The 23778-nt window shown below is 45.1% G+C and overlaps 1 long non-coding RNA gene across 5 annotated transcripts in view; it reads left to right on the top strand.

The window, feature by feature from the left end:
• LOC310712742 overlaps positions 1–21442 on the top strand; it is a 31124-nt gene extending 9682 nt beyond the window's left edge. For 4 of the 5 annotated variants that reach the window (XR_014528971.1, XR_014528972.1, XR_014528973.1 and 1 more), the window contains 3 exons: positions 730–800; positions 10654–10828; positions 20357–20932. This is a non-coding gene — a long non-coding RNA (uncharacterized lncRNA). Of the gene's footprint in view, positions 1–729; positions 801–10653; positions 10829–20356; positions 20933–21420 lie in introns of those variants that run through there. The other variant, XR_014528970.1, reaches the window with a different exon arrangement.
• Positions 21443–23778: the final 2336 nt, after the last annotated feature.

Below are 23778 nucleotides of genomic sequence, written 5' to 3'. Positions count from 1 at the left end.
CTCTTCGAACCTACAAATACAGCATCTCTGAGCAGAGAGAACCTTCCTCAACAGACTACTGTACTGTGGTACCTCAGGTTAAGAACTTAATTTGTTCTGGAGGCTTGTTCTTAACCTGAAACTGTTCTTAACCTGAGGTACCACTTTAGCTAATGGGGCCTCCCTCTGCCGCCACGCCACCACCGCACGATTTCTGTTCCTGAAGCAAAGTTCTTAACCTGAGGTACTATTTCTGGGTTAGCGGAGCCTGTAACCTGAAGCATCTGTAACCTGAAGGGTCTGTAACCCGAGGTACCACTGTAATGTGCTGTTTATGGGGCTACGTTTTGAAGATTACCTCCCAAACAGTTTGTTTGGAAACTGCTGTTGGTGCAGAATACAGCAGCTAGATTGCTGCTAACTAGCACCTTGCACTGAGAAACTGTTGCCCCCTTGTTCAAGAACTGCACTGGTTTCCCCGAGTGCAGTTCAGAGCTGATGTTTCCCTTCAAAGCTCTACATGGCTTGGGATCTGTCTTGTAGGAACGTCTTCCCCTCATATTAAACTGCCCTTCAGTGGTGTAGCGTGGGTTGTCAGCACCCGGGGCAAGGCAATTAATTTGCGCCCCCTAACCCGTGGATTTGCGCCCCCTAACCTTAACCCCCAGATGTTGCGCCCAGTGCAGCCGGCCCCCCCTGCACCCCCCACGCTACGCCACTGCTGCCCTTGTCTTGTGATCCTCTTTGCAGGTCTTCCTCCAGGTGTCCTCACCAACTGAGGGAAGGGTCTGACTCTGACCACAACCGAGAAGAACTAATATGTAGGTGCCACCCCATTTATTGAACACTTTCTCATCTTTGGAGTGTGGCATGAAGGACTTTTGACTTTTAATACAGTACTCATTTTGGTCTTTGGTTTATAAAGCTGCTATTGATTATCCTATTATTATTTCGTTAATGTGTTATTAGTGAATAGGAATTTCACCCTGCATTAGGAGAGTCACTCATCACTTGAATTGACAGGAAGCAGGTGCATGAGTTTCTTGCTCATACTAAAATTAAGGAACAAGCTATTGCATAGCTAACCACACTAGAGGTAGTGATCTTGGCAGCCAGGAAAAGGAACAAATGCATTGTTTTTGTCCTTTATAACTGGTAATCCTTCCTTCTTAGCATTTTCCTCGAGATGGGGATATGAGTCTTTTCCAAAGAACTCTTATGTCTGAAAAGATGACACTTACCTCATGAGTTCTACTCTCTAAGGAAACGGTCTGTTTCTTGGCTAAGTGTTAATGACATAATGAGTCAAATATCACTCATGAAGACTTGGCACAAGAATGAAATTCCAATGCTGAGAATGTGTGTGTATGAATTCCCAGCAGAGCTCTTTAGAGTGGTAAACCGGCTGGTCCAGATCGGTGTGGTATCATTGACAGTCAATAGCCTGCTGGGAGAGACCTGTGAATCACTTTTAGGGTAAAATCATCTGAACCCATGCTGAACTTGATGCCACAATGGTTTCGGGTTTATTGAAAGTCTCTGGAGCATCAGGGAATTACAGGTGTGAACAGGATCCTTGCACAGTGAGGCCGTAGCTACCACTTTGAAGAGGGTCTTCCCAGCATCCAGAGGTTTTTGAGAACTACTGTCCGCTCTCTAATATTCCTTTCCTCAGCAAGCTGATCAAGAGGGTGGTGGCTGCCCAGCCGCAGGTATGCCTGTAGGAAGTTGATTATCTAGCTCCATCCCAGTCTGGTTTCAGACCTAGTTCTGGCAGCAGATCAGTCTTGGTCACTCTGACCGATGACCTCTCTTGGGAGAGAGACAAAGGGAATGCAACCCTGAAGGTACTGTACTGCAATTGTTTCATTCCTACCTGCAGGGTCAGTACCAGGAAGTAGTACTAGGCGATTGTTGCTTGGCTCCATGGCTTTTGGACTGTGAAGTCCCGCAAGGGTCCATTCTGTCTCCTTTCAATTTAACATCTACATGAAACCATCGGGAGCAGTTGTTTGGGGATTTGGAGTGTGGTGTCAACTGTATGCTGAAGACACGCAGCTCTTATCTCTCCATTCCATCAGAAGGAGGCAGTGATGAACTGGATGGGAGCCAGTAAAATGAGGCTGAATCCTGATGAGACGGAAGTGATTTGGGTGAATGGTTCTCCTATCCAGAAACTAGGTACACATCCTGTTCTGCAAGGGATTACACTTCCTTGAAGGGCCAGGTTTGTAAATTGTCTCAGGAGCCCTTAAAGCTAGGAGTGGTTTACACAAAAGTCTTAAAGATTGTTATGGACTGGCTGGATGCAGAGGAGTGGTGAGAGGCAACAGCTGGGGAACCCCCAAAGGAGGAAGGCTCAGAGCCAGGGTGGGGTGGGATGACAATGGGAGGGAGAAGAGGGAGCAGACTGGAAGGAGTAGGTGTTGAATCCTGGAGAGGCAACAGCATTTAGTGAGCAGGAAGAGTCTGTGGCAGAGAGCAGTTCAGAAGCAGAGGCTGAAGAGGAGAAGGGGCCAAGAGGCAGAGATGAGTCAGACTGGTGAAGGAGCCAGGGGGTCTCCCCCATTTCTGCAACCAGCTGCCCTCCTCCCTGGTCTCCCAAAACCAGGAGAGGTATGAAGAGGGAGGAGCAAAGACAGACAAGGTGTCAGAGTCTCAGATTGCTTGGGAAGGACCTGAGGGAGCAGGAGACTTAGAGAGCTGTGGGAAGGCGGGGCTCGTCAGTCCTCACAACTGTCTCATTGGGGCAAGATCGACTGGGAAGAGTTGCTGTGCTCACTGGGCCTGGCCTCCTGAGCTGTTTTGTTTTTTGAATAAAGAGAGCTAGCTTCACTGACACTGTGCGAGTTATTGCTGACTTGCTCCCGACAACCACTCTGACAAGTATCAATAAAAATTATATAATAAAGTGATTGAACCAAGCTCCAAGAGAATTAAAAAAAAAAAATTGTGGACAGCTGCGTCTCCCCAGCACTGGCCTACTTAGTGCAAGATGGTTCTTGAGTAGTCCTGTGGGGACAGTGCAAGAGGGAGTAACACCCCAGCTGGACCACTGAGAGATGATGGGCAGCTCTGCCTTCCCCACTTTTTTTTGCTGTAATCCACCCTGGAAATACTTGCACTGAAGGGCGGCATATAAAGTATAGGAACAAACAACTCCTTCCTATAAAATTCTAATTCTAGTTAGGTCACTGTGGCTGTTCCCTCTGCCTTTCGTCCCACCTCACTCCCACATTTGCTGGCACTTGGGTGGTCAGTTGCCCACCCAGCTGCGTACTCCTCACTCCCTTCATCACAGGTCTTGTTGGTCTCCAGGAGCAGAGAGGAAGGAGCTAGATGAAGCAGCTGTGGCTCAGGCAAGCTATTACGCATTTTTCTTGACTCATCCTGGCGAATAACCCCGTAAGGCAGTCTGATAATTATCTACTTATTTCATAACAACAGTAGCGTTTCAGTGTTCAAAGCACTTCATTTATTGCCTTGGTTCTTCCTTAGAAACACCCCTGTGAGACTGACCAATATCTGTGTTTCTATTATTATTTATTGAATACCGAAATAGTATGGGGTGATGGAAGTTGTGGTACAACATCTGGAGAGCCACAGGTTCTGCATTCTCCACCAGGGCCAGGGCCTTTTCAGTGATGGCTCCGACCTGGTGGAATGCTCTGTCCCAGGAGACCAGGGCCCTACAGGATTTAACCTCCTTTCTCTGGGCCTGTAAGACAGAGCTATCCCACCTGGCCTTTAATTTGAATTCAGCCTGATCTTTTATTTTCCTTCCCTTCTCTTCCTTCCCCCTCCCCTTTTATGAAGATTACCCACTCTGGGACCCCACAGCTAATTCTCTCCTGGCCTCCTCGCTGGCCCAAGTCGGACTAATTCAGCCAGCTAGTCCAATCTAATGTTTATTGGATGGTTTCCCCCCCAAATTGATTTTTGAACTTTGAATTTTATTGTTATTCTTGCTTTTCTACTGTATTTTATGTTGCTTCTATGTTGTATTACAATTAAGTGTTTTAAATTTGTTGTTAGCCACCCTGAGCCTGGTTTTCTGAACTGGGAAGGGCGGGGTTTAAATAAAAAAATATTATTATTATCATCATCATCTCTATTCTAAACTGGATCCCACGGTGAGATGGACTGTGTTCTTTAGCTAACAGTCACTAAGTAACACTATACAATTTGGCTGCAATTGACTGTTTCACCCTCCATACACCACCTAAATCTAATTACTGGCTTTGGTGATGTAGACATCTGTTCTCCTCTTTACAACTGCTTTCTGCCTAAAGGAGATGTGTTTCATGTAAGGCAGGGATGAGGTACCTGTGGCCCTGTTGTTGGATGACAGCTCCCATCATCCTTGACCATTCATTGTGCTGCCTGTGAACTCTTGGGGGTTGAGAGTCTAACAGCATCTGGGGGGGGGGGCACAGTTTCCCCAAACCTGGCTTAATACATGAGACAGATCTGGGTAGCAGCAAGGCTTAACATTTTCAAATATGGGGGTCAGCCATTGTTGCTTTTATGCCAGGTATAAGCTGCTACCTGATCTAATCTGCAATCTCCCTCTTCAAATTGAGTTTATATCCAGACCTCAAGAGTTCAGCATCCAGCCTAGTTCTTTCTGGGGGCGGGGGAGGGTGGGTCTGATCCCTTCCAACCCTATTTGTGTACCATCAAACCTGATGAAGAGTTTGCAGAACTCAAAACCTTGCACATCATTTTGCAACATTTTTGACGGTCCCAATTAAATTATTGCCCAATGGCCTAATTTTTTGGAGGTAGGGAGGGATATTAAAGTTTAAAATCTATTGTTTGTTTTTGGTTTTGATTTAAAGGGAGAAAATGGGTGTGTCTGTACTTACAAGAAACCCACCATAAAGAGGCCCGCCAATTGTTTGCTTAAACATCAAGGGCACAGTGTGCAATTCACCTCTCCAGGTTCATCCAAATCACTAGGAGGCATGGGGCTCCAGCAGATGATGGCAGTTGTCTCATCTTTTTTAAAGAATTATTGCAGGGTCAACTGTGCTTCAATTTACAACCCTAATTCAGGTTAACAGCCATTTGACAGCCTTTAAGCTTTTATAAGCCAGGATGGGCAAGGATCAAGGAGACAGGTGGTTGGTTTCACTCGTCCAAACAGCCTGTCCACATCCTCGGACGTAACAGATTGGAATTGACCCCACGCAACTTGACTAGACAGGACTCTAGCACTCTCCCGCCCCGGCCCTGGTCCCACAGTGGAGTCTACCTCTTCCCAGTTCTGAGCGACTTTATCTGCAATAAAACTTTGCAAAATCATTGCAGGAGATCATATGGTTCCACTAAATTGCGAACCACCTGAAAGAGTCTCCTGGTGCTGTTTTCTGCAGATGCAATAGAGGCGATGAAGAAAGTCTTCTTTGCCGTCATTACCACTACTTGGTAGGCTCGACATTGAGCTTTAACGTGTGTCCGGTCAGCTTTAGAATGAGTTATCCGCCACCGGCGCTCTAGCCTTCTCAGCAATTGTTTCATTGCCCTTAGATCTGTGGAAAACCACGGGGCTATCCGGGCTCCATGCAATCAGAGAGGGCGCTTCGGAGCCAAACAGTCAATGTTGTTGTTTAGTCATTTAGTCGTGTCCGACTCTTTGTGACCCCATGGACCAGAGCACGCCAGGCACTCCTGTCTTCCACTGCCTCCCGCGGTTTGGTCAAACTCATGCTGGTAGCTTCAAGAACACTCCCCATTCCAGCGGGCCACCAGGGAATCAGCTGAAAGGCCATCAACATGGGATAAAACATCCCCTACCACTCTCTGGAAACCATTTGGATCCATTAAGTGGCGGAGGCGGACCATCCGAATCGGTCCCACCTCCCTGCAGAGGGGAAGGGTCGTGGAGAAGTCCAGTTGCACCAGAAAGTGATCTGACCATGGCACTTCTTTAGTTTCGCTTTTACTTAGTGTCAGATCACCAACATCCATAGAGGTAAACACCAGGTCCAAGGCATGTCTGCAGCTATGAGTTGGGCCAGACTTATTCAGGGGCAGCCCCATGGAGGCCATGCTTTCCACGAAGTCCCGAGCGGCCGCTTGTAAGGTCGTGTCGGCATGGATGTTAAAATCTCCTTGGACAACCAAAACTACATGTCTCCAGGAGAACATCCGCCACAACCTGAAGCAGCTCGGGCAGGGAATCCTTGGTGCAGTGGGGAGGTCGGTACACCAAAAGGAATCCTATACTGCCCCTATTGCCCAACTTCCAGAACATGCAATCAGAGAACTTGGTCTTCCCAACAGGATGCCTGGTGCAAACTAATGACTTCCTAAAAATCACTGCAACCCCCCCTTCCTGCCCTCAAGGCCTGGGTTGCTGTGCATAAGAGAAACCTGGTGGACAAGCAGCAGCTTTACCTTTTACTGGGCTTAAACATTTTGAGGAACATGCTTTAGTGGACACCTGGCGCCACCTACAGCATGGAGAGCATAATCACACATTTTCCTCTCCTAGGCATGCTGTTTACACAAGAATCTATTTTATACTGATTTCCTCCAGTCTGGTGTCGAGGGTGGAAATAGCAGAGAGAGGTCCAAGGAGCTATCTGACCACGCCATGCTTAAAGTGCTGCTGTGGAGAGATGATTCACACCCCACACAGACTCTGTTAACTAAATGAGTTCATTGTGAAAGAAAATATATACAGAGGCTTTATTTAAACTTTACATAGGGGACAATATGCACCTGCATTTTAAGCTTCTTATTGGCCAGCTTTTATTAGCATCATGGCTTGTAATAGCTGGATCCTGAAATTTATTTGAAATTTACAGGTTTTTCCATGTATAAGACGCCCCTGTGTATAAGACACCCTCTACTTTTGGGGACCCCAAATTTAGAAAATGGGCATATGCACTATCCGTGTATAAGATGCCCCCAGATTTTTGACCTTCTTTTAAAGTAAAAAAAGAAAACAAAACACTAGTCTTATACATGGAAAAGTACGGTATATAGGTTGTGACATTGACCACATGTATTTAAAAGACTGGCAATTGGTGCTGATAGAAAAATTAACTACTAAACTAAAAATATCAAGGGGGAATGAAACAAAAAAACACATGTTGGTTGGATTGGCATATCTTTATTAAGTATAGCTCAAAACAGAATGTGGGACATCGTCCACATTTTTCTTTTTTCGGTTCCTGTAGTTTTTTGGTTTCACACATTAGTGTTATAGGTTCCGCACTCCAAATGGCAATAAACTTCAGGGACGGTGCTTTTCTGGGTTCAGCTCCAACAGGAAGGATAAATCACTGGAGACTGATGGCAGTTGGTAATATTTGGATATATTTACAAAAATACAAGTTGGGCATAGGTGAAAGCAAACAGCATAATATTCCAGCCCACAGCAAATCAACTGCCTCACATCAAATCAGGTATTCCTAAGATATATTTCCCCTGCTTTCGCTCACTCTGGTTTCCATCCCTAAACATATAGCCCTGAATATATTTGAATGGATTATAGAATTATAGGTTTACTTGAGAAGAAGCTTGCTTCATACCTCACCATTTCCCACCAGCCCGATATAAAGTAGCAACTCGAGCCAGGATTCTGTTTTACCCAATTTTAGTATATTTAACATGTTTTTAGCTGTATATTTTTATTTTTTATAGTTTTGCAGCTTTGTTGTTTGTCGCCCTAGGGCCTTTGGGAGGAATGGTGGGATAGAAATTTAATGGATAATTGGAATAAATAGAAACACAAATATCAGCCAACCTCTGCAAGGAGGAACCAAGACAATGAAGAAATGCTTTGAACTCTGAAATACTATTGTTATTATTAAAGAATGATGCATAAAGATACATTTTTATTGACACAAGAGTTTTTAATGTAAGCTACACTGAGGATTGCCTGAAAAGTGTTAATAAAAACCTTAAATACAGTGGTGCCTCACAAGACGAAAAGAATCCGTTCTGTGATTCTCTTCGTCTAGCGGTTTTTTCGTCTTGCGAAGCAAGCCCATTGACGGATTAGCGCTATTAGCGCTATTAGCGGCTTTAAGCGGCTTATCAGCTTATCGGATCAGCTGATAAGCGGCTTAGCGGCTTAGAAAAAGGGGGGGAACCCGCAGGAACTCGCAAGACATTTTCGTCTTGCGAAGCAAGCCCATAGGAGATTCGTTTTGCGAAGCACCTCCAAAACGGAAAACTCTTTCGTCTAGCGAGTTTTCCGTCTTGCGAGGCATTCGTCTTGCGGGGCACCACTGTAAATCAATGAAAGATAAAAATGCAGAGTAATAGCAACAATACAATCTCAAGAAACAGATAGCAGCATAACAATAAAAGATAAAATAAGTTAAATATTAAAGTAGACCAGATTTTTCCAAACTGTGTGTTGCGACACATCAGTGCGTCGGCCACAGTGTGTAGGTGTGTCGTGTGAACGTTCCCCACGTTCCTCCCGGGGCTGGAAAGGGGTTAGTTTAACCTCTGGTTTGCTAGTAAAACTGAATTACTGTGTTGCGAAATGATGCAAGTCTAAAAAGCGTGTCACCAACCTGAAAAGTTTGGAAATCTCAGAAGTAGACTCTTGGAGGCCAGGAGTCCAAAAGCATCTAGAAGGCCACAAGTTCAAAGCCTAATGCTTTCAGAAATAGGTATCTACCTCTGCTGCTTCCCCCAAAATCCTAGTTATAACCTAATACCTGACCTAGTCAGCAGTCTCCCTCTTCACACTGAGTCTATATGCGGAACTCCAGGCTTCAACATCCAGCCTGTTTTGGGGTGGGTTTCTCCTCCCTTCCAATCCTGCTTTGAGTCTATTTTGTAAGATACAGAGCAAAAGGTGCTTTGGGGAGGAAATGCTAGGAGAGCAGACATCGCTTCTTAACTGGCAAACCAGGATTCTTCCAAAGTTGTTAAATGTTTCTACCAAATGGCAAACTAGTATTAGTTGAGGTTACGTTTGCGGTTCATGGATATTGGTGGTTTTGAGGTAATTTAGTGTTTTGTTCCTGTACTCTTAAGTACAGGGAGCCCACAACTTCCGCACATTTAATTTCAGCTTTATTCAGCTTATTAAGTATATTCAGCTTTATGGTGTGGCAAAAAATAAATAAATTTAAAAAGCAGGTGGAAAGAGGGTAGGGTTCGGGGGGGTGGAATGGCTTTGGTAATCCCACAATATGCAATTTTGGCTTTATTTGTGAACTGTGGTAACCCCCTAGTAATTGTGGATTTACAGTAATTATAAGAGGCAAAGATCAAATCACTTAGCTCAGCCTAGTGCCATCTAGATACAACTTCCACTGGTCTGTCTAGCACAGCTTAGGAGGACTGTCTTGGCTGCTAAGCATATGTGTTTTCAAACTGTTGGGATTTTGATTTCTTGTTGTGACACTGTTCTCAATGGATGGTGACTTGTTTCTTCCTCTGCTGTTATGCTGTTCAGGCCCCGTAGCAACTCAAATGGCCTTTTCAAAGAGAAATCCAAACTGACCAGGAAATGTGCCAAATATATCGCCCACTTTGCTGTGATCTGGGATCTGGTGGCCAAAAAATTTCTGAAAAGATCAGGATCGCTGTCCAGTTCCAGTAGTCTTTTTATATCATTCTTAATTTTAGCCAGTGCTGGCTCGTTGTCATTGTAAATCTCCAATAATGTTTTGCCATCTCCCTCTTCTTCCCTCCATAGTCGGCTTCCGTCTTTTCTATCTGCTTCCTCCTTCTGGTTTTCCTCAAACTTTCTTTGCTGTCTGGCATCTTCCTCACATTGCAAAATCCAGCTCAGGCGGCAAGGCCAGCAGTTGGAAAGAACAACCCAGTCTATCAGTTCTTCAATGCTGATTCTTTCCTCATATTTCCAGGGAGCCTCTGATTCCAGCTTGGTGATGGACAAGATGGTCAGGACTGTGTTCACCACCCTCTTCAGTTGCGCAGAATTCCCTGGGATGTATTCGTTATCCATCAAGTGCTTACAGATAATTAACTTTTCGCTACAGCTGGGGTCTTCTAAGCCTACCACTTTGATCCTGATGTTGCTTTCGTCGCAAGAGCATGCATGATAATCCACCTTCAGAATCTCATTGACCAGCCTTAATTTGTCCTTGGGAGTCATCTGCGGCAGGGAGAAGGGCAAGGACACAATTCGGTCTAAGTACAAGTAGCCATTCGTGTGTTTCTTCTCTCTTTGAATACAATCCACAAGGATGCTTGGATCGGCAGCCAAGATGGAGATAAATGGAGCATCCTTGTCAGAAAGAAGTATGTTTATGGCATCCAGAACATCCACCACTTTGTCCTGAGTGCACCTGTCCAAATTGGTAATCTTCAGGACTACTAGGATCTTTCGCTTCTCTATCCATCCCAGGAACTGGAGGAAATTCGCTATGGTTCCCACTAATTCTTTCACAAAATGCATGAAGCCCAGCTTGGCACTGAGGGTATTTCTGTCAATTTCTGTCTGAAGCTTCTTTTTCAGTGTGAAGTAGAACTTGGTCATTACATGTATGAAAGGAGCGATAAACAGAATAGCCCCTACTAAAGCAGTGGATCCAAAGAGCGACTTTAAATTACCTTCCTTTATCAACATGCTAACTGCTAGTAAAAGAAGAATCAAACCCGTTATAACAGGAATTAAGAGCTTCCCCCATCCTTTAAAAACCCATTTCTTTCTCTTTGTTTTTTTCAGAGATTGCCCATCAAGGACCATAAAAATCGTAAAAAGTGCTTTGTTCTTCCCTTCAATTCCGTCAAGCAGCGCTGTAAGAAGGCCAGCCCAGATGTGGTCACATCCCACATACTCCCAGGCATCGAAATGGATGAAGATGTACCGCGTACCTTTGAGTTCTTCAGAACCGGAAGCAGGGTAACAAAAAATCATATGCCAAATGAGTGAAAGCAGGGAATACTTTCCCCCACTTTTCTCCCCCTCTGTGGGCATGTGGCCTGTAAAAGAAAGTGGGAAACACAACATTTGTACCAATCTGTACTCATCATCACAGGTGGGATGAGTCTGCTGCAGTCCACAGCTGGTGGGGGGGGTCGGTCATTTTCTGGTCATCACTTAGGAACATAGGAAACTGCCTTATACTGAATCAGACCATTGGTCTATATAGTAGTAGTAGTAGTAGTAGTAGTAGTAGTAATAATAATTTATTTGTACCCCACCCATCTGGCTGGCTTCCAACAAAGATTAAAAATACATTAAAATGTCACACACTAAAAGCTTCCCTGAACAGGGCTGCCTTCAGATGTCTTCTAAATGTCAGGTAGTTGTTTGTCTCTTTGACATCTGATGGGAGGGCGTTCCACAGGGCGGGCACCACTACCAAGAATGCCCTCTGCCTGGTTCCCTGTAGCTTTGCTTCTCACAATGAAGGAACTGCCCAAAGGCCCTCGGTGCTGGACCTCAGCATCCGGGAAGAACAATGGAGGTGGAGACAGTCCTTCAGGTATACTGGACCAAGGCCATTTAGGTCAACACCAACACTTTGAATTTTGCTCGGAAACGTACTGGGAGCCAATGTAGGTCTTTCAAGACCAGTGTTATGTGGTCTTGGCGGCCACTCCCAGTCACCAGTCTAGCTGCCACATTCTGGATATATAGCTCCATATCTACCTGCACTGACAGTCATTAGCTCCCCAGTGGTTTTCTGGCAGGGGATATTCCCAGCCCTAACTGGAGATGCTGGGGATTGAACCTTAATAACAGAAATCTACCGGCTCACAAGCTGGTTTCGAACAGGAGACCACTTCCTCTTTAATCTGTTCTTTTATTTAGTCTGTTTCTAGACTATGTGCTTTAGCAGGGCATCACAAAACTCCGGACAGTGGCGTAGCGTGGGTTGTCAGCACCCGGGGCAAGGCAAGTAATTTGCGCCCCCTAACCCGTGGATTTGCGCCCCCTAACCTGTGGATTTGCGCCCCCTAACCCTAACCCCCAGATGTTGCGCCCGGTGCGGCCGGCCCCCCCTGCACCCCCCACGCTACGCCACTGACTCCGGATACCAGTTTGGTGTGGGTATGGAGACACAGCAATGTAAAAGAATGTGGAGTTAGTAGTTAGTTTGTTGGACTGGGACCTGTGAGAAGAAAGTGCAAATCATAGGTCAGCCATGAAGCTCACTGGGCCAATCACTGCTTCTCAGCCCAAGCCATCTCACAGGTTTGTTTTGATAAAAGGTGAGCTCCGTGGAGGAAAAATAGGGTATACACATTATTATAAACAAATTACTAGAAGTATGACTTAAAAATAATAATTGTGCGTTGAGTACTTAATCTGGCGTTCTCCTGGCCCTGAGCCACTGAGCTTCCCTGATGCATGATTTCTTTGCAAGAAAGATCCCATGCCTTGCCAATTAACTTCACACCCCTTACCTTCTGCATCCCTCTCTGGGATATTTAAATACAGCTTTGATTATTCTTTTTTGAGTCAATGGTACTTACTTTCAATTTCATCTAAGAGTCTTCTTTTGCTTCTTCCCCATGGTGCGTAGAATCCCATTGTCACTGGTGGGTCGATATTTTGCAGAGACTTTGCCAGGGCTTTGCAGTAAACGGCTTCATGGGTTTCAACTGTACAATTATAACCCATTTTACAGGAAAAAAGAAAGCAAAAAAATTATTATCTTAAAAACCATGTGGTTAGTAGTTGCAGCAAACAAAGGGAGTTTAAGTGGGCACATCCTATGGCAACCATAGGCATGAAATAAAGAGTTCAAGGCAGGTTTGGGTGACAAGGTCTTTGCCCTTTAGCAACCTCAAATTGTGGTACTCACATGAACGACCTGGATCTGAAAAGGATGCTGCAAAAGCACAGGGTCAAACTATGTGGGCAGGAGGCAATCCCACCTCATACAACGCCTGCCCACCCAATGCTCTGAAGCGCAGTGACTGAGACTGAACTGCATTCAGTGAGCAGTTTTGTACACCCTCTGACTGACCCAAAGGACCATGCTGTAGACCAGTGGTGTCCAAACTTTTTTCAGATTTGATGAAGTGAAGGGCCGTGGGGGCTGACCAAAGGGCTGACCCAAGTTGTTGAGCTTTTTTTAGGATTGAAAAATTGGGTTGGAGTTGTTGAGGTTTTTTAATAAGGAAATAAACTGACCGGCAAGCCAGATTAGGACCCCGAAGCGGACTTTGGACATGCCTGCTGTAGACACCAATAAACACTGTGAGATGCACGTCAGGTGGAACTATAACCAATGTGGGTCCTTAAATGGCCTAACATAGGGCTGGAAAGCTCCAAATGTCGAGTCCGCCATATTTCCTCGCTAACAAAACCCAAATTGCTAGCAGTAGATTCAGTGCAAAAAAGACACTTTACCAAACCAGGACACATTCATCCCCAGCCACATGAAGCCATGATTTGTAATAGCCCCTAAGTGCTATTTAATGAGGAACGGCCCATTATGGTGACCAAACAGTGGACTGGCAGAAGGCTGACTTTAATGACACATTTACCCCTGAAAGCACCTGGGCTGCAACAGTAAACCATGACATTTCTGCTATCAATGGAAGAGAAGCAAATTCAACAAAGGTGATCAAAGACGGCACCATTGACCACTTTAGCACAGACAACATAAAGATTTGAAGATGCCAAGAGGGGAACGGAATGGGCAAATATGGCCCCCTGCTCAGTTCCACCCATTCTGTACCAAAATGCAGTAGGACGATTTGTAGGCAGTGGCACTCCGGGACCCATTCCTGGAGTGATCAGAAAGGGCCATCGCTGCCAGAGCCCTCTGGGTTTGGCAGCTGAGAGGGAAAACTGATGTAATAATAAAGGCACACCTGGATGGTCCCTCATCAGTGCTTGGTGCTCTGGATCACTCATCTTTGTGGCTAGCGAACTTCAGCAGCTGTCAAAAAAATACATAGCGTGAGTGTCTTTGGGCACTGATTTGCTTGGAAGGCTACTTTGAAGATAGTGTGGAAAGTGGTGGGCTGTACACAGTCAATTCACGCTGGGCTGCTGACAAGTCCCACCATCCCTACACATCTCCCCGGTCATCTGCAGGCTCAGTTAAAGGGTGCTGGTTAAAGCCTGGATACTTGAATAACTATCTCTCCAGCATTTATGTGCGTGAGTGTCTGAGGGTGGTTGGAGGATAGGTAAAGGGACCCCTGACCATTAGGTCCAGTTGTGGCCGACTCTGGGGTTGCGGCACTCATCTTGCTTTATTGGCCGAGGGAACTGGCGTACAGCTTCTGGGTCATGTGGCCAGCATGATTAAGCTGCTTCTGGCGAACCAGAAGTGCAGGGAAACACCGTTTACCTTCCCGCCAGAGCGGTACCTACTATTTATCTACTTACACTTTGACGTGCTTTCGAACTGCTAGGTTGGCAGGAGAGCTCACCCCGTCGCAGGGATTCAAACTGCCGACCTTCGGACCGGCAAGTCCTAGGCTCCACAGCACCACCCGCGTCCAAGGTTGGAGGATAGATGGCAGTTAATGGATTGAGGTTGAATCCTGACAAGTACTGTTTTGGGAGGATATGGGGCGGGTGGGTGTGGGGGACTCCCTGGTCCTGAATGAGGTAACTATGCCCCTGGGAGTCATTTTGGACTCACAGCTGTAAATGGAGGCACAGGTCAACTCTGGGTCCAGAGTTGTCTACCAGCTCCATCTGGTACACCGGGTGAGAGCCTACCTGCCTGCAGACTGTCTCACTAGAGAGGTGAGTTATCTCCCGCTTGGACTACTGCAATGGGCTCTTTGTGGGGCTACCTTTGAAGATGACTCAGAAATTACAACTAATTCAGAATGCAGCAGCTAGACTGATGACTGGGAATGGTCATGCTGGATAGAAGTCCTAGGGTATACTCTGAAGATACAGGAGACCACCACCTTGCTAAAGCTGAGCTGGACAATATAGGACTTCTCAGTGCACATGCTTAGGATGTGCTGCATTTCCTAAAGATGTGGAAGGTGAACCTAAAATTTACAGATGGTATCTTATTGAAAGAGAATTATATGAAAATGATGTATAGGTGGTATATAACACCAGAGAAAGTTCTCAAAATGTATAAAAAGGGATCAAAAACCCGTTGGAAATGTAAAGAAAAAGATGGGACATTCTATCATATGTGGTGGGAATGCAAAAAGATTAGAAATTATTGGGAAATGATATATAACGAATTGAAAAAAAATGTTTAAAAAGACTTGTGTTAAGAAACCAGAAGCATTCCTTCTAGGAATTTTAGACCAAGATGTAAAAAAAGAAAACTGGAAATTATTTATGTATGCAACAACAGCGGCAAGAATTTTATTAGCACAAACTTGGAAGACAGAAGAAATACCAAGGAAAGAACAATGGCAAGGGAAACTTATGGAATATGCAGAACTGGCAAAACTAACAGAAAAATTACATGAAAAGGACAACAAAGACTTTAAAAGAGAATGAGAACCATTTATAACATATACGAAGAGGCAACATAAAGAAATGGACTCATTGGCAGGGTTTGAGTAAACAATCACAACTGCATACAACAAAAAATAGGACTATATGTATTGAGAAAATTTTGGGGAAACAATACGCAGGATGAACAATATGGAAATAAAACAAAACAGGAGTATGAGGGAAGTCCAGGGGAGGAGGGTTGAAATATGAAAAATTGTTAAAGATATATTGTTAGAAGAAGTATACATGGAAAAATCAATAAAAAAATATTTATCTCAGGATGTGCTCCATTTCCTGATCCTGAATATCTATCTGGGTGCATAAATCATACCCAGATAAGAAAGTCAATCCCTGCCTCCCTTCTTTTTACTCATTAAAAACACTTGCCTGGTAAAAATCCAATGTGAGCGTGGACTGAACTTGCCTGGATTCTTCAGCTGAAATACATGCCACAGAATTAGTAGAGCAGCAGTAACCCCAGACACTGACTCTTGGCTCAGAATCTTGCAGAATATATATTGAATGGGATGTGGCTAATCATGACACCATATGAGCCATATCTTTGCATCACAATGATGGGAAGTAAGTTTACGTGAACCCAATTTGCTTGGTAATAAGTTAACAGAAAGTAAACCACTATCACGTCATAAGTCAATAATTTAATTATCATCACCATAGGTCTTAACGAAAGTCAGCATCGTGCATGGATGAAAAAAATTACTTAGAATAGCTCAAGAACATTAGTTACATCCTGGTAAGATGTATCTTTCCTTCAACCAAGTGAATTAAGCTACTTTTTCTTTTTAAAATCAAATTAAGGTACTTTTTCAATAATTACCCTGTTAGTTGCAGCAAGCAAAAGTTTGTTGTTTTCTTTATTTCTCCAATGGTAGACCAATGAGAAATTGACTCAGGTACTTAGACTTTGGTTACTTGAAAACAGAACAGAAAATGAGGGTTATGTTCAACCTCTTCAGCCCTACAAATACAGCATCTCTGAGCAGATGAAACCTTCCTCAACTGATGGCTGTAATGTGCTGTTTATGGGGCTACCTTTTGAAGAAGACTGTTTGGAAACTGCCGTCAGTACAGAATACAGCAGCTAGATTGCTGCTAACTGGCACCGTGCATTGAGAAACTGTTGATGATATTCCAAAAGACAAAACTAAATTTTTCTTATACGTGACGTCTGCAGCAAGAATCCTGGTGCTAAGTATTGGAAAGGGAATCAGTTACCCACTAGGGGAGAATGGTTATGTAAGCTTTCAGAGTATTTAGAATTAGCCAAATTGACAGAAATAATAAGACACAAACCAAAAAGGGAAGTGAAAAAGGAATGGGAGTGTTTAAATGAATACCTTAAAAGTCAAGGTTCGAGGACAGAAATCTGGCTGAGTCTGCAATAACCTTGTGAAGTGAAAGGATAAGAAAGAGGGATTCATATCTAGATGCTAGGATAGAGATGATCAGGAAGACAGGAAGACACAATGAGAGGTAAAGGAGGTGTTGTGGGATTGGTGGAAGTCAATGTTTGTTTTTCCTTTTAGTCAAAATAAAAAATTCCTTCCAGTAGCACCTTAAAGACCAACTAAGTTAGTTCTTGGTATGAGCTTTCGTGTGCATGCACACTTCTTCAGATACCTTTTAGTGTTTCCTTTTAGTGTTTATATTATTAACTTGTAAGATATTGTCAGAGCTGCCCGAGGTCCCAGCTCACAAAGGACCAACGCCGGTTCGTTGTTATATACAAAAGTCTTTATTGAAGTTCAGTTTCGCTTTCACAGCCGCAGCGCGCAGCTCTACGTCTGAAACTCTAGACCGCTGAAGCTCCGTCTGAATCTCCTCCCCCCAGACACCAGTTTAAGACTCTGGCCTTGCTCCACCTCTTCCTTTGCTCTTTCCTCCTCTGGTTCCGCCCGTCCGCTGGGTCTTGCCCTTCCTAGACTCTTCTGACGCTGAGTCCCCTGAGTCTTCCCCCTGCCTCCGGCGGGCTTTAGGACCTGGTTCCCAATCCGGGTTTTCTGCTGTCCCACACGCCTGTACATTCGAACTTGGCGCGCGCGCCCAGCCGGCAACCTTCCTCCTGACCGTTACACTGCTCCTGTCACTGCTTCCCCCTTCGGGGGGGGCTAGCTGGACCTGACCTCCCCTCCGTTCCCCCACTCTCCGATAGAGGCGTGGTCAGCCCTGACTCATCTTCTCTCCCTGCTGGAGGAGACGCTGGCCCTGACACATGGGACTCTTCCCCCCCCCACTACGCTCTGGTGGGGAAGCTTGTCCTGATCTCCCGCTGCTGCTTTGGGAGTCCCCGCTGTCCCCTTGTTTCTGGTGCGTCCCCCCTGGGACCCCCCTTGCCCTGACCATCGGCGCCTCCTTCCGATTCGCTGGAGAAGCTCATGGAATCTCTCGGGTCACTGTCATACTCCCCTACGCTGCCCTCAGATTCTTCCCCTTCGCTCTCCATTTCCTTCCTCCCCTGTGCCTCTGTTCCTGAGCCCCTGACAGATATGGATTTGGTTTTTTTGTATGTTGGTTTTTGTGTTTTGTGTATTGTTATTTTTCGATATTTTTTGTGTTGTTGTTGTGTGGAAAATACTAATAAAATTTAAATTATAAAAAAGAGAGAGAGAAACTGTTGCCCCCATGTTTAAGAACTTCATTGCCTTCTGCCCTGTTCCCAAGTACAATTCAGAGCTGCTGTTTACCTTTAAGGCTTTAAGGCTTGGGAAGTGAGAACCTGTAGAAATGTCTTCGCCCAAACCAAACTGTCCATGACTTTTGTAAAGGCCTTCCTCCAGGTGTCCTCGCCAACTGAGGGAAGGGGTTGACCACAACAAAGAAGGACTTATCCGTTGTTGGTGCCACCACCCCAGTTACTGAACCCTTTTTCCTGGAAAGCTCACCCATAGTGGCATCAAGAAGAGCTTTTAATATACAGTATACCTAAATGTTTGGACTCCTTTTGGTATCTGGTTTACGCTGCTGCTATTATTATTATATTAACATTTTTTGTTAATGATGGACCTGTAACTGAACAAGAATTTCACTCTGCATTAGGAGATTCTCCATTCACTTGGATTCACTTGAAACAGGTACATGATTTTCTTGCTCCTACTGAAAGGAACAAGGATTTCTCATGAAATCTTACAGCTAAAAAGCTGGCACTTACCTAAACAGTTCTGCATTGCTTCTAAGGAAAAGACATATTTTGTTGACTTCATTGTATGAATGATGTGAGTGAGTCAAATATCCCTCGAAAGACTTGGTGCAAGAATGAACTCTAAAGCAGAGAGAGAGAGAGAGAGAGAGAGAGAGAGAGAAGGAATATGAATCACCCAGCAGAATTGCTTAGAGTGGGAAGCCATCTGCGGCAGACCCGTGTGGTATCATTGACAACGGACCAGTCAATATCCTCCTGTGACTCACTTTTAAGGACAGAATCACCTGAACCCATGCTGAACCTGATGCTGCAATTGTTTCAGGTTTATTGAAAGTCTCTGGAGCATCTACTGGGCATTGTTGGGAGTGATATAAATAGAAAGGAATGTAAGCTTTTTTTATATGCAATAACAGCAGCAAGAATATTACTGGCCCAAAAATGGAAGCAAGAAGAATTACCGACGATTGAAGAATGGAGGATGAAGTTAATGGACTATGCAGAACTAGATAAATTTACAGGAAGGATTCGAAACCAGCGGGACCAGAAATTCACGGAATACTGGAGTAAATTATTTGAAAAGTATTTGTGAAGACCAGATGACGTTTGTAGGTTTGCAAGAAGTTTTGTGAGGAGTATTATTGGAAGTATTGCAAAAATGTATAAGAGGAAGGATGATTTGTTAAAAGATTTAAAGGCAATGTAAAGTTAAGAAATGCATAAGAAGTGGTTAAAACGGTGGATCATCATTACCTCAGCACCTAGGGCTTGCCGATCGCATGGTCGGCGGTTTGAATCCCCGCGGCGGGGTGAGCTCCCGTCTTTCGGTCCCAGCTCCTGCCCACCTAGCAGTTCGAAAGCACCCCTAAGTGCAAGTAGATAAATAGGTACTGCTTTATAGCGGGAAGGTAAACGGCGTTTCCGTGTGCTGCGCTGGTGCTGGCTCACCAGAGCAGCTTTGTCACGCTGGCCACGTGACCCAGAAGTGTCTCCGGACAGCGTTGGCTCCCGGCCTCTTAAGTAAGATGGGCGCACAACCCTAGAGTCGGACACGACTGGCCCGTACGGGCAGGGGTACCTTTACCTTTACCTTTACCTTTACCTTTACCTTTACCTTTATATATATACCAAGTTTGTAGTTGGACAGTTCTCCTGGATTCCAATTTGTCACTGGAGTTCCAGGCAGCTTCTGTGGCTAGGAATGCTTGTGCCCAGCTAAGCCTGGTTCACCGGCTATAGCCATTCCTGGCCTGGGAGAGTCTGGCCTCAGTTGTCCACACTGTAGTGGCCTCCTGCTCGGACTGCTTGGATGGGGGTCTCCACCCCCATCATTCAGCCCAGGCACTGAGGTCCAGCACTGAGGGCCTTCTGGCAGTTCCCTCGCTGCGAGAAGTGAGGTTACAGGGAACCAGGCAGAGGGCCTTCTCGGTAGTGGCGCCTGCCCTGTGGAACGCCCTCCCAGCAGATGTCAAGGCAATAAACAACTATTTTACTTTTAAAAGACAAATGAAGGCGGCCCTGTTTAGGGAAGTTTTTAATCTCTGGTGCTGGATTGTTTTTAATATTCAGTTGGAAGCCGCCCAGAGTGGCTGGGGAAACCCAGCCAGATGGGCAGGGTATAAATAAATTATTATTATTATTATTATTATTATTATTATTATTATTATTATTATTATTATTATTATTATTATTGCTACTGTTGTGTACTCTATGTGGGTCTGCCCTTCTTGTTGTCACTGCCATGGGCCACCTGGCTGTTGCTGATCCATGACAGGGCCTTTTCAGTGGAATGCCTTCCCTAGCCTGACTCAATCATTATCACCTCTCAGGAAGAATTTGAAAACATTCCTGTTTACCCAGGCATTCGGTGACTGAAGAATACTGTTCCTGGCAACCTTGAGATTATTGGAAGGAAGCATGTCTTTATTATTCAGCACAAACTCTGCTACCTTTTAAGTGCCGCAACAGCACATCCAGTTGGCCCAGCCTCTTTTGCCTTGGGAAGTCATGCTCAGGAGACAATTCCTGTTGTTTGTTTGGCCAATAGCACTGTCTGATTAGGGCCAATGAGGTGAGAATAGTCACCAGGTGTTATCTCATTGCTGTGCCACAGACAATAGCCCACCAATCACAGTTCCTTCCTTATTTCAAGTGACAGCTGGGGAAGAAGCAACAAAGCAGCTGCCACACTCCAGGATCTTCAACTCTGGCTGCTATACCGGGGTGAAGGCGTCTTCTTCTGTTTGTCCCCGTGTCAGTTTCAGTTTATTGGTTAATTTTTCTAGTAGGGCTGTTTCCCATACTATTTGGTACCATTGGTCCATGCTTACTCCTGACAGGTCTCTCCAGTGTCTGGTTATGGTGTTTCTGGCTGCTGAGAGCAGGTGGGTTATGAGTTCTTTGTGGTGTAAGTGGGCATTGTTATCACATACACCACAGCCCAACAGGACAGTGACAATAATCCACCAACAGCATACAAATCAATATGGCTAACCTGATCCAAAACACCCACCCACCTCACCCACACACGAAAACAAAGATCACCACAGCCAATCACAAGCAAACAATCACACCCTAGGTCAACCCCAACCTCTCTCACTACCAAAGGAACACAAGTGAACAACACAAGCAACGCTGACACCAAACTCTACATAAATTAAACATAATAGAAACACCGCCACCCGACCCCACCCCTATCCATCTTCCCTCTCTCCACCCACCCTCCCTTTCTTTTTTCTTTTTTCTTTTCTTCTCCCCCTAATGCCTCAACAAATGAAACGGATTTGTAAAAATGTTACATGAAAAAAAATAAAAATACGAGGCACTACACTTCTGTAAAACAAGAAAATCCTGAATAAAATATATATTTAAAAAAAAAACTCTGGCTGCTAAGGAGACAAGAGCTGCTTGGAGGGCAAGGGTAAGTTTTCTTAAGCAGCTGGAGCAGCAACATCAGGCAGAATCTGCAGTAGGTCAGAGCTATGGCTGGGACGGTGGACACAGCAGTTTAAAGTGGGTTTGGCCCATCCTGTATGTATGTGTTGTCTTCATTCAAATGACAGCCTACACAATCTCTCTGTTTAATTCAGCCCTTCCTGATCTGGGGATAATGCAGTGTGTGGGGGGGGGGAATCCAGCATATGGGTGGGCCCTGGTGATATCATTAAGCATGATGCTTTATTCATTAACCACATTTGCTGAGAGCATGAAAACTGTTCCTTTTGGAAGGAAGCACTGTCCAGACCCATAAGTGAGCATTCAAAATTTTATTTGCAGAACTTTCTTCAAAACCATAACAAAAGCATCAAAGATACATCCCAAATATCCAAGCAATGTCTTGTGCAATTCAGCACAGGCTCAGCATCATATAAGTAACTTTAACTTATATTCAGAGCTGACAAACATAGCTCTCTCTTCCACTCAGGCTCTATTGAAGGGGTCAGCAAACTTTTTCAGCAGGGGGCCAGTCCACTGTCTCTCAGACCTTGTGGGGGGCGGGACTATTTTTTTTTGGGGGGTGGTCTTCTTATAGCCAGACAGCACAGAAGTTCTTCGAAGGAAAGTGGTGTTGGCATGTCCCACTGGGCACTGAGAGAGTCCAACTCTTCAAGCACTTTCTCTTCCCCTCTCTGTTGTTTTCTGTCTCCTGCACCTGTTCACAAATAAATGCTGAGTAAAACCCAAACATCGCTTGAGAACTGGAACTTGGAACCAACTGGTGCAAAGTACCGTATTTTTCGCTCTATAGGACGCACTTTTCTCCCTTCAAAAATGAAGGGGAAATGTGTGTGCGTCCTATGGAGCGAAGACGCCATAGCCCCGCGACCCTCTCCCGGCTGGAGAGGTGACGCGCGGCTATGGCAGGAACCTCTACAGCCCCGTGTCACCTCTCCAGCCGGGAGAGCGCGCACGGGGGGCTAAAGCAGCCCCCCGCGACCCTCTCCCAGCTGGAGAGGTGACGCGCGGCTATGGCAGAAGCCTCTCCGCTGCGCCTTTCCGCTGCTCCCTGACCTGCTCTTTGGGGCTGGTGGTGGGCTTCCCCCCGCCAGCCCCAAAGAGCAGGTCGAAAGGAACCTGAAGCCTGGAGAGCGAGAGGAGTTGGTGCACACCGACCCCTCTCGCTTTCCAGGCTTCCAAGGTAGCCGCCTGAACGCACCTTAAACCGCACCTTGTTTTAGAGCGGGAAAACAAGAGGGGGAAAGTTCTCCCCCTCTCTGCGCAGCGCCTCCTGCTGCTTCACTGAAGGGGCGCTGGGCAGAGAGGGGGAGAATTTTTTTTTCTTGTTCTCCCCCCTCTAAAACAAAGTGCGTCCTATTGTCCGGTGCATCCTATGGTGCGAAAAATACGGTAAATATATACAATCTTATTTTATTTCCATCACACAAAGTGAAGCATGTGTTTCTTCAAAGTGTAGAATCTGTGTTGCTTTGAGGTGGGAGGAGTTCCTAAATGATTTGGGTTGCGATCCTAAGAAGAAAATCCTAGTGAACTCTGCAGGACTTCTCAATAAACCTGCGTAAGTTAACCACTACTTACCTGGTAAAAAGGGAGTGTGAGCATGGACTGAACCTGTCTGGAGCCTTCTAGTGAAAGATATATCTAAGCAGAGCAGCTATAGCACCAGATACCAAATTTTGACTCAGGTGGTTGCAGAATATATACCATATGGGGTGTGGCTAATCATGATACAATCTGAGCAATGGCTTTGCATCATAATGTTAGGAAGTTCGGATTACTTTCACCAAAGAGAGAACAGATCTTAGAGTAAGCTGTGGGGCAGGTTTCCCTATAAAAGTATCTCAGACCGCATTAAGGAATCAATGTTGAAGAGAATGCAGAAATGGTAACCCCAGTTAAACTTTCACATATGCATAAACATACTTCATCTAGGTGCTGGCAGGGGTGTGGGAACAGAGGCAGCTATAGGCACTTGTGGTGGAAAATTTTGGGGAGCAAGTGTTTAATGAGATAAGAAAAATTACTCAACAGCATATCACGAAGTCTCCAGAGGTTGCATTATCAAATCTGTATTCAAATGAGAATCAGGACTTGATGGATAAATCACAAATGGCATTTCTCTCAGTGGCAACACGTGTGGTTATAATCACGTTCTGGAAGGACTTAGATGGTGTGAACTTGAATACCTGGCAAGAGGAGCAAAGTACAAAGATACCTTTGCAGGAGAATGGCGGACCTTTAGTTCATTTACAAATTCTCCAGAAAACCAAAGACCAGTTCCGAAAGTTTATGA

Source organism: Podarcis liolepis, assembly GCF_965112155.1.
Source record: "Podarcis liolepis genome assembly, chromosome: 7".
NCBI classification, from domain to species: Eukaryota; Metazoa; Chordata; class Lepidosauria; order Squamata; family Lacertidae; genus Podarcis; species Podarcis liolepis.
This window is presented reverse-complemented; position numbering and strand designations above follow the sequence as displayed.